Source organism: Pinus tabuliformis, chromosome 2_1 (assembly GCF_031772625.1).
Source record: "Pinus tabuliformis cultivar Carrire ecotype Pingquan chromosome 2_1, CPIR1, whole genome shotgun sequence".
Taxonomy (NCBI): Eukaryota; Viridiplantae; Streptophyta; class Pinopsida; order Pinales; family Pinaceae; genus Pinus; species Pinus tabuliformis.
The window spans coordinates 98330549-98345917 of record NC_142299.1 but is presented as its reverse complement, the minus strand read 5'-3'; the positions used below and the strand labels follow the sequence as shown (position 1 = coordinate 98345917).

The 15369-nt window shown below is 38.6% G+C and overlaps 1 pseudogene; it reads left to right on the top strand.

Annotated features, from left to right (window-relative positions):
• Nucleotides 1-522: 522 nt before the first annotated feature.
• LOC149198966 (uncharacterized) lies at nucleotides 523-13849 on the top strand (annotated as a pseudogene).
• Nucleotides 13850-15369: the final 1520 nt, after the last annotated feature.

Genomic DNA, 15369 nt, shown 5'->3' with positions numbered 1-15369 from the left:
GTGGGTCTCTAGAGTAGTTTCGAAGCGGGCCCTTTATAGCATTAAGATGTATTTAGTCCCCCACGCCCTTATTCATTCACAATTCATTCGAGCGTTTTGAGAAAGGCAAAGTGAAGGACAAGGAGGAGTGCAAGTTGCCATAGGTTCACTCCATCCTATTAATCCATGGATTATTATAATACCAGTACCAAGTTGTCTGCTGTAACAATGCCTAGTGCCATTTCACGAAGGGGTCAGTGATACCCTAGGTGCTATTAAATTGTTTTGCATCTATAATTTCTGGATTGGATTGGATTAGAATCTCTTCCAGAAATTTCGATTGATGTGTAGTGGAAGTAAGGCCGCCCTGTGGGCATCTGTTGCACCCAATACACTGAGTACACGCATTGGGGCTTGCCATTATTTTTTCTCTGGTGATGAAGTCGTGTTTTGGGTTCTTGTTTTTCACCCACTCCTAATTACAGATACAGGAGGTTGAGGTGAAGTTAGATGTTGTCTTCTGAAGTTATAATCAAAGATCTCATGGAGAAAAGGGCGGCCAAGTTGTCAGGAAGCAGGTCGAATCCGAGAAATGGATCAGTGCAAAGAAATGGCCATATGAGCAGCTCCGTAACAACTCGACAATCATTACCTCGCAATTTCAATATCCCCCATGAAAAAGGTTTCCGTAGGTCCTCCACCTACTCTGGGCGCTCTTCCCAAGCCTAAAAGACTTGGGAGGCATCATCTTCATTTTCTGTTGGGAATTTCTGATATTTCCAAATAAAACTGAACAAAATTGAACAATACTCTGTTTTAACACAGCGGAAACAGAAAAAAAAAATCGCTTTGCTGAAACTAGTGTTTCAGCAACGCAGTTTCGTCAGTTGCTGTTTGCAGTGTTTCAGCAACGGTGTTTCAGCAATGCTGAAACTCGTGTATCAACAACACTCTGTTTTGACGTCAAGACTATTTTCTGCTTACGGTGTATCAGCAACACTCTGTTTTGACGTCAAGACTATTTTCTGCTTACGGTGTATTAGCAACGCTGAAACTGGTGTTTCAGCAACACACAAAAAAAACTTCTATTTATAAACAGTAAACCAACTGATACAAATTCGTCTTCCTCACATAGAGGGATTTTCACAATTGCTATTACAAAACATCTTCCTCTTAACAAAGGGATTCACCAATTTATGCTGAAGAGCATCTTCCTCTTGACAGAGGGATTCACCAAGGAACGCTTCAGTTCCACACAAATAGCATCCTCCTTCTAATGGAGGGATTCTCCAACATGCCTCCTTTAGAGGCACTTCAATCTGTGTCTTACATTCATTTAACACATACGCGTTGCAGCGTATTGCCTTTTGTTTTCTCAACAGAACAACTGCAAATATTTCACGCTACTGTGTTTTCTTTGCATTACATTTCACTTGCACTACTACGCATTCCCTTCCTGTTGTTTTCACAATGGACAATAACCAAAACTTCACGCTGCTGCGTGCTCCCCTTCATTAATTAAAATCGCACTTCTACTATGCCTCACTTGCATTTCAGATGCAAACAATAAAAATTGTGTTGCTGCGTTTCTACCTTCTCTCACAGCAAACAATCACAAAACAAATTACATTCAAATCTGCACTGCTGTGCATTTCACTATTCTGGAAGCTTTTTTCTTCACGTTGTTGCGTTCTCTCCTCTGCTCTCTATATCATCTACACTACTGTGTCTACACATATATAGTGCAATAGGGGTCATAACAGTCCATCAACCGCTTCAACTCTCTGATAGAGTCTCTGCTGCAATCTGCTGCTCATAATGAACGAAATCTGATCTTTCTGACATTCTGTTGTGCTTCTTGAGTTGGTTGTGTTGAAACCCATAGCTGATAAATGCTGCGGCCGGCTCGAGGCTGGTTCTTTCCACTTTCGGCCATTCTGCTCTTTAATGCGGTTGTTTAGAAGTAATGGCTTAGTTGTGGATCTGATCTTCCTCCTTCCTTTGGGAACACAAACACAATTAAAGGGTGAAAAGACGGTAATGGCGGTGGCTTAAAATAACTGGAATAAATGTGGGGCGTCGGATCAGGACAAATAAGTAAAGTAGCTGCTGCTAGGTGTTATCGCTGCCATTTGCGAAATACCACTGTCTCTTGAAAAGCGTTGAGGGGAAGTCTGGCTGGTTTTCTGGGAACAATACGCAGCAGTTGAAATTACCATTTCAACATTTTCATCATTGAAATTGAAGAAAAATACAAGTGTGACCATGAGAAGGCCAAAGACACATCCTGCGCTTCTCAATCGGGATCAGTGGAAACACACGGCTTGGACAAATAACCGAGTGAATGATAAGGCATTAGGCGCTAATAAATTACTGGTGAACGTGACAGTTGCACGGAGCATTGGTCTACTACATGCATTACTCTCCAAAGATGCCACAGTGGAGGATGCAATTAAACCCACCCTTGTTCTCTATGCCAAGGAAGGGCGTAAGCCTCTTCTCAGTAATGATCCTGCCTCATTTGGACTTCATTATTCACAATTCACCATCAACTGTAAGAACCCTAATTTGGTTTAGTCATCTAAACTGCGTTGAATTTTAAATACACCTTGAACCTAATTATGTCCCAATTTCGGAGAAATGGTGGATGTACCTAGAATATAGGTTGTTGTGTTTGATATGGAAACCATGGTTAATGGTCTATCAGTTTTGTTCGTATGCAAACCGTGGTTAATGGTCTGTCAGTTTTGTTGGCAGGTTTAAATCCAGGTGATAAGGTCGAGGACTTGGGTTCCCACACATTCTTCCTTTGTTCGAAGGAGGCAGCGAATAAGAGCGTCCATGGCGGAGATACCACAGTCACAGCCCGTTCATCGTTATCTTCATGTGGAAGAGAGATGTAGAGCATCTCCAGAATAACGGAGCCATGGTACAACAAGCTTATGGGTTCTGTCATCGCCTTAATAGTAATTGCGTGTAAGATATGGATAGGGATTTGGTCGAAAAGTTTCGAAGTAGCATATCGAAAAAAAATGTAGATGGGATTCTCTTCGTCAAAGTTAATGCACGCTTCTTGAATTTGTTGCAATTAAAGTGGGACTTGTATTTATAAATATTTGGGGTTTATGTGGTTGTAGTATGTGTTTTTTTTTGTAGAGGATATCTTGGCTCATTTTTTGTTCAAGTGAATGTAATCGTGAATAAAATGAGAAAATATATATTTAATTTTTTATTTATAAATAATAAATATTTTATGATAATATTTTTGTTTGTTTTGTTATGTTAATTTTTGTGAGTCTTGCAAGATTAATTTTTAGATTGAGTAGTTATGATTTAGAGATATTTAAGTTGTTAAAATCATTCTGGGATTTAAGTCACACTCTCAGATTTTCTCACAAAATTTTGACTCGATGACCTTTACACCATAGAGTGCCTTATCAAAACTTCATTGTCTATGTCTCATGGTCTTTTTTTGAAAGAAATGGTTAGGTTTTTGTGGTTTGAAACACGTCGACTTTATAATCTAAATGTGATTTTGTCCAAAAATATTTGATATAAATATTGTTGCTACCGTAATGTTTCCAAAACATGCTCATAACCTACTCTGCTTATTACAACAATCTCTTCATTGATCTATCACCCTAACTCCTTTCCCTGATCTTGATTTGGTCATACACACACCAAGCATCCAAAAAAAAGATTATAGGTTCTAGACATCAAAAACGTATCATCAAGGCTCTTCAAGCACCACAAAATTTTGGTCATGATGTTTCTTGCGAAATTCAATTTGGCTTCATACTGACTCCAAAAACCATATAAAAATAGAAATTAAATTAATGGTTCTAAAAAATAACACAATCCAAGCACACTTTACAAAATGAACAAGGTACGGTGGCATTCTACAAAATAGATCTTTGTTGGAAAAATAAAAACAATAAAAGAATCAACCAACCTTCAGGTTCAAAACCTTGACCTCACAGGAGATAAACCATGTTCCAACCAACTGTGCTACAACATATCATGTGCTAGAAGGGATTGTCAATTCTATTTGTCAAAACACACTGCTTATCCATCTCACTAAGGTTGAGCCATACTTAGAGGAATATCCATATCACAACATTGATCCAGTCAAAATGTCCACATTACAACATTTGAGCCAACGAAATTTTTTTCCCTTGTCACATTCCAATTTAGAATCATATCCACGTCACAATGTTGAGCCAATGAAAAAAAAAACAATATCACAATCATGGTGTCGAGCTAGAACAATAACATAGTCACAGTGTTAAGCTAATTGTTTATTTTGCCCTTGGCACATCTTAAATCAAAACCATACATCACAACATCTGATCTAATCAACTATTGTGCTCTCAACACATTCCAAATTAGAATCATACATCACAGTGTCTGAGCCAATAAAAAATTGTGCCCTTAGCACACTTTGATTCAAAATTGCATCCACGTCACAATGTAAAATTATGATTTGAGCCAATCGCAAGTTGTGCCTTTCACACACCCAATTCAAAACCATATCCGGGTCACAATATCATATTCATAACATCAAAACTGTATCCACGTCACAATGTCACGCCAATGAGCCAGAACAATATCACAATTGCAATATTGACCTAATTAACTACTGTGCTCTCAACACATTTGAAATCAAAACCATACGTAATGATGTCTTATCCAATCAACTATTGTTCCCTCAACACATTCCAAATAAAAACCATGCGTCACAATGTCTAAGTCAATGACCCAGAACAATATCACAATCATGGCATTGAGCGAGTAAAATTTGTGCCTTTGGAACTCTCCAAATAAGAACCATTTCCATGTCATATCATCAATCCAATCATCTAAGCCAAACTAATATCACCGTCATAGTGTCAAGCTAATCAAAGATTTATCCCTCGACATACTCTAGGGTTTTGACCATGTGACCAATGAAACAAACTCACTGTAGACTAGCCATGAGGATGAGGCTCTCATGTTATACTCTTAGTTCACAATCAATGCCAATGAACCACAATTTGTGCCATAATATATGCACAATCGGGCCATTGATTCAAGGAACAAGTCAACTCGTACAACCGTTCCTTAAAACCTAGGGGCTAAGAGTTATTAGGCATTCACTTGTTGATGTCTTCAAGACATTATACTTGCCAAGTGGTTAATTTTGAGTGGGCCAAATCTTATCAAGATTCTCGTTTATTTGCCAACCAAGAAAGCCTTGTTAGCATGCCACATGGAAGGGTGCCACATCATCAACATTATGCCACATAATCCTACACTTCCATGTGGACTTGACTCAACATGCCAGTTGTCTAGTATTGCCACTTTGATTGTCCAGGTGTACACCTACTAGATGCCTACCACATGTCAACATCTCATTGGTTCAATGTGGGAGGTTGAATGCCACACATCTCTTCTCATCATCCATCATTAAATCATTTGACCACCATTAGATAAATTGATAGATGCACATCGTTTAACTACATCAAACAATGCACATGTTCACACACTTGAAATCATTGATTGATTTTCCAATGTATGGATTTGCCCTCAACATGTGTGATCTTTAACAAATCTGGTGAGTTTACATAAATTTGGTGTATTGGGCTCTCACTACAACTTCCATATTTAAATGATCATAACTTCTCACGAAGGAGAAGTTTTTCCAAGTGTGATATACCATTAGAAAGGTCTCATAGAGGACTATCCAATCATACCATCCATAGAATCATTAGGGAAACCTAAATTTGAAATAAACTAAATAAATTTCAGGACTCTTTCACTTCACTTGATGAGGGAATGCAAGAGATATGGCTATCATACTGCTTCCGTTGATTCATGAAAGGCACTTCTTGTCATCAATGACAACACGATGTGAAACAATATCCACATTTATGATTGATGGAAACACCACTTGACATTAATATTCATTGAAGGCAATGGATTTGTTGTAGCGGCTACAACATTCCCTCCAAAATTTTTCCTTTGCTTCATTTTGGAGCCTCCCTTCTCAAAATCATTGCAACTATCCTACACATATCATGTACTAGTGTTTATTTGATCTCATCTATCATTTAACAGCTTGTGTTCATTCACTTCCCGTCGGTCAACCACAAGCACATCCAACACTTGGTTCACACCCTGTTAATTGATTGTCAGGCAAAACTGCACAAACCTAGAGGAAAACTTGTCTTCTCCTCAGGAATTGCATAGAGAAGCCTAGCAGCTCCCCTGCACTCAAAAATTGCGCAGAGTAGGCCAACCAGCCTTGCTATGGAAATTGCACAGAGCATGCCAACTCACACTGTTCTCCAAAATTGTGCAGAGTAGGCCAGATGAGTTGCACTACCCTTTAGAAATGTGCATAACAGGCCTAGTTGCACTACTCTCCAGAAATGCGCAGAGCAGCCCAGGTCAGCTGCACTATTCTCCAGAACTACGCAGAACTAGCCAGCTCCACTGCTTTCAGGAAATGCACAGACCAGCCCAACATCAATGCTCTAGAAAATTACGCAGAGATGGCAAGCCAACCAGGGACTCTTAGTCTAAAAACAATGCAAAAAAAATTCTCCCCCATTGGTTGTTCATCGCATGTGTCTTCAAGTTGCCTCACCTCATTCAGTAAAATATTTTGGGGACCAAAAGCCTCCCAAAATGGGGAGGTGTGATATGAGTTTGATCATTATATTGTTTTCCATCCATATTGATGTGTTTGGAGTGGAAAAAGTGGAGGAATCAACTCATAGGACCGTTTTTACTGAAAAGACCCAGTGTGGCGAAACAAAGTCTAAAACCTTATGGGAGTGTTTTGAGGCATCAAACGACATTTTTTTGGGGTTAAAATTGACCGATTTAGCATAACACCTTCTCATGATATTCTACACACAAATACCTTTCCAACAATGCAAGAAGCACGTTAATCAGAGTCTGTATGCAAAAGTTATGCCATTTAGAAGTTGACCTTCTTGTTTTCACACCTATAGTTCAGGAGGATGTCGCGTCAGCCCCGATTATTCATCGAAAGTGGCCTAGTCACGTGTTTTTGTTGTAAAATACTCTATAAGAGTATATTTTGTAATTCTAGTTAAGATTTGATGTCGTTAAACTTAACCACTAGTAGGATATTTGGTCGTGTTATAATCAAGCCACTAGGAGGAAGAGGCATTCCATTCTTTCGAGAGAATTTTGTTCGATAGCTTAGCAGAGATAGCCAGGAGAGATAGGAGGTAGAGCACATAGAGAGGATCAGTGCACTGTAGCATCCCAAGAGCCATAAACATTACTTCTTTATACCTGCAGCCATATTTCCAAATAGAGAAAGAGAGCGCAACGACCTCACCTTCCAGCTAGGTTTTCTCCTGAAAGGGTTTCCCATAGAGCATATATTTTTTCTTATGTGTGTGTGAGCTTATTTTGTCATTTCTACATTATTTCCATTCACATGCATGCACTAATTACAGTTAAATCTACAAATATTAAAGTTTAATAGAACTGTAATAGTGTAAAATTTCAGTATTTTAATACATTATTATCATATTTGTTGTGACAAACTGTCCAGTGGAATATCCACGGAAATTTATGAAACACCTTTTGGGTTAAAAAATGCTAGAGCCATCATTTCTTACCTTGATGATCCCACTACTCGTTTGAAACAATGGTTGAAACATTTGGAAGATTTGTGTATCATCTTCATTTGATGTCGCAAGAATAATATACGTCTTAACCCTCTTAAGTGCATCTTTTTCACTCCTATGAAATAGATTTTTGGTTTCATAATCCCCAAAGGTAGTGTTACCTTTGACCCTCTTAAATTTTGAGCTACCATTGAGGTACCTCGCCCTGATAACGTACACCAATTGTTGAGTGTTCAAGAGAAAGAAATTTTCTTACATAGATTCATTCTTGAGTATACCACCATTGTTCACTAGTTTCTTTAGGTTAAGTGTGCTCTCACCTATACTTCTTTGATTAGTACACATAACTTTGATAAGGACTTTATCGTGTATCTTTCCACCTCCACTTAAATTGCAGCATGTGTCCTAGTTCAAGGGAGTGTCAATGGATATGAACATATCATTTACTATGGGAGAAAGAATCTAAACACACCCTCTATGTCCTACCTCCATGAGGAGAAGTTGGTGTTGTGAGTTGTGTTCTTTGTCCAAAAATTTTCATTATATCTTGATGTGCACAACTGGGGTTGTCACAAAATCTAACCCTATGTCCTTTATATCGAGTATTTAGGTCATTAATGGGAATTATGCCCATTGGATTGTTATCCTTTAGGAGTATGATTTGGAGTTTGTGACCCTAGAAAGTAAGAAAGGCTTGGCTCTCACTAAGTTCATTTTTGAATTCCCCACGAGTGTGCAAGACCTACCCTTGAATGATGAACTTCCAAATCAACACTTCCAAGATGGAGGCCATCACGAAATGACCGGTGCCTAGCAATTTTTCTGAGGTCAGGAGTTTCATTAGGGAAGTACAGTACTTGAGGAAGTTCATAGCCTCATTTTAAACGGTAAAAGTATCACTCCACGCCATAACAACAAGTGGTAAGAGTTTCAAATGGGAAAAAGTTTAGTAGAAGACTTTCGAGGAGCTAACAAAGAAGATTAGTTAAGCACTAGTTCTAGCATTACCGAACATGCAACGACCCTTTGAAGTGGAGACAGATGCGAGCGGGTATGATATGGGAGTAACTGTCTTGATGTAAGGAGGAATGCTCATTTGCTACCATTCTGAAGTATTCATGTGGAAGTTCTTAACCACCCTACCTATGATAAGGAGCTCTATGCCATGGTGCAAGTTGTGAAGAAGTGGAAGCACTATCTGATGGGAAAGGAGACAGTAATCCAAATAAATCACCAGCTAGTACAATACTTGCAGGCCCAAAGTGATTTACATCATACCAAGCATTAAAAATGGATGGGGTTTTTACAACGTTTTCATTTGGTGATTAACTATAAGATGGGTAGCAAAAACAATTTGGTCAATATGCTTTTAAGGCCACCTACATCAGAGATTACAACTTTAGGGATTCTTATGCACATGGAGCCATTTACCCATGATGCATATATAGAGGCATATTCAGAAGATGAGGACTTCAAGGAGGTGTATTAGCAGTTGCAGAGTCAGAGTCATGTGCATGATCACAACAACACCATTGGCTACCATCTCTAGGATGGGTTACTCTATAAGATGGATAAGTTATGTGTTCCTAAACAGTGAGCGTTTGTAGTTGATTAGATAGGCTCACACCTTGAAGGTTGCAGGGCACTTTGGTGTAGGGAAGATCATGGATAACCTGCAGAGGTATGTGTATTGACCCAAGGTGCAAGAGCAAGTAGTTAGGTTCATAAGAGGATGAATGCTTTGTTGTACCAACAAGCCTAACAATAGGAAATAGGGTCTATATCATCCCTTACCTATACCTACTTGTCCTTGGGAAAGAATTTCCATGGACTTTGTGGGAGGTTTACCGACAACAAGGAAGGGACATGAATACCTCTTCATGGTAGTTGACAGTTTCAGCAATATGTGTGTTCTGATGCTTTGGACAAAGACAATAAATGGATAATAAGTAGTAAAAAAAAATTTAGATAGGTCTGGGTGCACTTTGGATACCAACGAGCATCATTTCATACAAGGGCACAAGATTTCTTAGTGTGTTCTGGACTACATTGTGGGAGAAGATGGACACAAAGTTGAAGATATCTACAACATTCCATCCACAGACAGATGGGCAGGAAAAAGTAGTCAACAAGACTTTGGTGTAGCTTCTAGGGGGATACAACGAGAAGCATCTGAATACCTAGGATGAAAATCTAGTATATATACACCATTCTTGTAAAAAAAGGAGTCCACACTTCTACAGGAAACTCCCCGTTTGAGACTTGTTTTGGATATTTCATATGGGCAACAAGGAGGAGTGAGGGAAGATCTTACAGGGGATGCTTTGAGGGCTGAAAAATGTATAGAGAAGATTAGGAAAATCAATCTAAAGGTACATGAAACACTACAAAAGTCACAAGAGAAGTATAAGGCCAGGCATGATCAGCACAAACCGTAGAAATCATTCAAGATGGGAGACAGAGTATGGATATAGTTGAACAAGGAGAGGTTGCAGGGGCCTACTATGAAAATCAAGGCTCTAAGGTGTGGTCCCTTTGAGGTACTGGAAAAGGTGGGTGATAATTCCTATCGACTTAATTTACGACCATATATTCACATTTATTCAGTTGTGAATGTAGAGAATTTAAAACTCTATGAGCCTTCCATGCTAGATCATGAGGAGGAACAGGTCCTACCTTCTATGGAGGATTTGGCACCAAACGATCACGTAGAGTTGACAAAAGATACAGTTTTTCAAAAGAGGTCTAGAACTACAAGACAGGGGCAACATGACCTTTGGAAGACTGGGTTGAAGGGACAACTTCCAAGCAAAGCTAAATGGTAAACCAGAGAGAAGGTGGAGGAAAAATTTCTTCACCTCATTCAGTAAAATATTTTGGGGACCAAAAGCCTCCCAAAATGGGGAGGTGTGATCTGAATTGGATCATTATATTGCTTGTCATCCATCTTGATGTGTTTGTAGTGGAAAAAGAGGAGGAATCAGCTCACGGGACAGTTTTTACCAGTAGGACCCAGTTTGGCGAAACAAATTATAAAACCTTATGGGAGTGTTTTGAGGCATCAAACGACATTTCTTGGGGTAAAATTGGCTGCTTTAGCCTAACAACTTCTCATGATATTCTACACACAGATACCTTTCCAACAAAAAAAGAAGCACGTCAATCGGAGTCTGTATGCAAAAGTTATGCCATTTAGAAGTTGACCTTCCTGTTTTCACACCTATAGTTCAGGAGGATGTTGTGTCAACCCCCATTATTCATGGAAAGTGGCCTAGTCACGTTTTTTTGATGTAAAAGACTCTAAAAGAGTATATTTTGTAACTCTAGTTAATATTTGATGTAGTTAAACTTAACCACTAGTAGGCTATTTGGTTTTGTTATAATCAGACCACTAGGAGGAAGAGGCATTCCATTCTTTCAAGAGAATTTTGTTCAATAGCTTAGCAAAGATAGCCAAGAGAGATAGGAGGTAGAGCACATAGATAAGATCAGTGCACTTTAGCATCCCACGAGCCATAGGCATTACTTCTTTGTACCTACAGCCATATTTCCAAATAGAGAAAGAGAGCACAACAACCTCACCTTCCAGCCGGGGTTTCTCCTGAAAGGGTTTCCCATAGATCATATCTTTTGTCTTATGTGCGTCTGAGCTTATTTTATCATTTTATACATTTCTACATTATTTCCATTCACATGCATGCATTAATTTCAATTAAATCTACATATATTAAAGTTTAATAGAACTGTAATAGTGTAAAATTTCAGTATTTTAATACATTATTATCATATTTTTTGTGACGAACTGTCCAGTGGAATATCCACAGAAATTTACGGATCACCTTTTGGGTTAAAAAATGCTAGAGCCATCCTTTCTTACCTTGATAATCTCATTACTCATTTGAAACAATGGTTGCAACATTTGTAAGATTTGTGTATCATCTTCATTTCATGTCACAAGTATAATATACGTCTTAACCCTCTTAAGTGAATTTTTTCGCTCCTATGAAATAGATTTTTGGTTTCATAATCCCCAAAGGTAGTGTTACCTTTGAACCTCTCAAAGTTTGAGCTACCATTGAGGTACCTCGCCCTGATAACCTACACCAATTGTTGAGCATTCAAGAGAAAGAAATTTTCTTACGTAGATTCATTCTTGAGTATACCACCATTGTTCATTAGTTTCTTCAGGTTAAGTGTGCTCTCACCTGCTCTGATTAGTCCACCTAACTTTGATAAGGACTTTATCGTGTACCTTTCCACCTCCACTTAAATTGTAGCATGTGTCTTAGTTCAAGGGAGTGTCAATGGATTTGAACATATCATTTACTATGGGAGAAAGAATCTAACCACACCCTCTATGTCCTACCTCCATGAGGAGAAGTTGGTGTTGTGAGTTGCGTTCTTTGTCCAGAAATTGTCAATATATCTTGATTTGAACAACTCGGGTCATCACAAAATATAACCCTATGTCCTTTATATCGAGTATTTAGGTCATTAATGGGAGGTATGCCCATTGGGTTGTTATCCTTTAGGAGTATGATTTGGAGTTTGTGACCCTAGAAAGTAAGAAAGGCTTGGCTCTCACTAAGTTCATTTTGAATTCCCCACGAGTGTGCAAGACCTACCCTTGAATGATGAACTTCCAAATGAACACTTATTCACCATCTCGTTTGGTGACCCATGGTATCATGGCATTCTAAAAGATTTGCAAACCTGGAAATTTGGATCACATCTCAACCAGAATTATCGATGACACGTTTGTTACAAAGTCCCTCTCTGCTTATTGTTAGGTATTTATCTTTATTTTTTTGGTTTCAATAACACTATGTGTTGTTTCCTCACCCATGCTAAAGCTTCACAAGTATTAAATGTTTCCATAAAAATATGGTCCTAGCACACAATCAATTTTTTTTCTCTTTCTTCTTTTTAACCATGCAATATTTATCCCCTTGAACCTACAAGGTAATTTCCGTCATTGTGAAGACGATACCAATGGTAATCCAAAGTTTTCACAAGCTCAAGAGATCAACATATCACTTCTAGCAATTAAACTTAACTATTAAACTTAATAGTTATTCCTCCATAAATTAATTGAAATAATTTTAATAATAACATAAGGTCCTCCATAATAACTAATTACTAAGAACAATCACATTAATAAATATTCATCAATAAACCTATATTTAATACAATTTAGAGAAGAAACATTATTAATGTGTTAAATATATGGTGATATATTACTATACTATATATATAGTATAGTGAGTAAAAGGTTATGAATAATCCTTTATAATATCCACATGATCAAATTCAAAGGGGTAAAGTATATACATCTCCATAAACTTTAACAACAAAATCACTTGTCTCACAAATAAGGAAGCCTCTTATAACAATTTGGTATCTAACTTGATTTTGATTGATATGATAAACTTTTTTTTTTATCAAGTAAGAGTAGGACCTTCTATTAATCTAGCCAATGATACATAATTTACATGTCATCGCCCCAACTCTGAGAGTCAGGCAGCTGGTTAGGGAAACTGGGAATTACAAATGAGCACTCTTGGACAAAAGAGAGCAGAAAATAGAATACAAAATTTTCAAAATGGTCTACCAACAACCATAAAAGTTTTTATAGTAAGCATGAATTACCACTGGCCGATCAAGTCAAATGGGCCCCGCCCAAAAAACTGTCAAGCATGGAGCCAGATAAAACATTAGGCTAGCTATAAAACTTAATTCGGATCCATACTACCGAACGAAATTGCACGATCAATCCAAACCGTTGATCCCCCAACCCGACTCCAACGTTCTACTTGGATATCAGGTGGATAAAAAGCGTTGAGAATAACCGCTCGATGACGGTGGTTTTTCTCTCACTTGATGAGGCAATGTGTCACCCTCGGAATGGAATCAGAGCCTTGTCCGAAAAACCGTCGATGCCAAACAAACATGCACGATCAATCTACACCGTTGATCCCTTTACACAGATCCAACGGTCTACACAGATATCAGGTAAACAAAAAGCTCAAAGAATAACTGCCCGATGAGGGTGGTATTCTCTCACTTAACACTGCCATGTGTCGCATGTTGAAAGGAATCAGAGCCTTAACCAAAAAAACCACAAACTGGATATACTCTGTCTGATAAACCGCTGAATGGTATTAGCAAAGGACGCAATGCTGACAGACCTACATGTTCATGTGCCCTGCACTGGCCATTAATCAGGTGCAACAGACGAAACTTGTGCCCTCCTCCCGAAATATTTATCTCCTGAACTGTGTCTCTCCAACCTGTTAGTCCATAGCTCCATATCTCTGTCTGCCTGACAAAGACAGTCCTCCATCAATTTTCCTGTGGGAAGCGACTCCCAAATAAATCTTGAATCCCTGTTCCTATTGGATACACCTTCATTCGCCAAACGGTTTGCTAACATGTTAGCTTTCCTTTTCACATGAACAAAGTGAATAGTTTTTAAGGTTTGCAGGTGGGATTGGATCCGATGAAAGATCTGCAGAAGCCTCCAATTCTTCGAAACTTTTTCTGGAGAAGAACCATTGCAAATTTTCTTGGCCGCTCGAATAATTAATTCTGAATCAGCTTCGATGATAATATTATGAGAATTTGAGTCCAACAGGATTTCTAAGCACTGTTCTAATGCCATAAGCTCCGCCATATTGTTAGTGGCTTTTCCCAGATGTCCATGGAAGATCTTCTTTATCTGACCCTGTTCATTTCTTATAGCCCCTCCAAAGCCAGCTAATCCTGGGTTGCCCTTGGAAGCGCCATCAATGTTAACCTTTAAGAAGCCATGAGGAGGAGGTTTCCAAATTATACTAACTACATTTAGTTGTCCTATTCCCTTGGTCAGGCCCTGAGGGATTATGGACTGAAGACCCAACTGAAGTATGATACTTTCCTCTTGGGGCTGAGGAGGTTCCTTGGGAAGTGTTCTCACCAAACTTCCTACTGTATCTTTGAGTTGCTTTAAAATTTGATCAGTTATGTGGTGTGGCGTGCTTGCCTTTTTTTTGAAGATCCTACTGTTGCACTCTTTCTAAACATTCCAGATAACAAAGCCTGGAACCAGAGTCCAAGCTTTATTGATGATTTCATTCCCTGAGAAATTATTCCTCCAATTCCTCAAAGTGTTGGAAATGCTGAGATTGTCCCGATCTATATGTCTAAAAATTGAGGCCACCCAATCCCACACATGTGATGTGAAAGGAGAGAGGTTGAGAAGGTGCTCCATTGTCTCCTCTTGTAGGTTGCAGAGGTAACATTTGGAGGGACCTATAAGGCCTTTTTTTAGGAGATTCTCCCAATTTAGGATTTTCCATTGATGCACAAGCCAGATGAAAATCTTTATTTTCATCCAGTGAGGGCTCTGCCATAGATTTTTCCAGTGTTGATAAGATCGCCGAAATATCGGTGATATTCATAAATATTGTGATATTTTCGGCGAGCTGAAATATCGCCGAGAAAATATCGTGATATTTTTGGCTCCCGAAAATATTTTTATATTTCCAAAATATCGCGCAACGACCTAATTTATCGCCGGGAGATAGTAGAAAATTGGCACGCGGGTTATAAAATTCGGATTTTGGTTTTTTATGAATCATTTTCATTTCTGATTGTTGGAGAAGGAAGGAGAGAGCTATGTGCTTGCTTCCAAGGAGGGTTTGAGAATTCCATAGCTATTATCGCCACCAACAACGAAGATTTCATTGATCTAAGCTTCAAG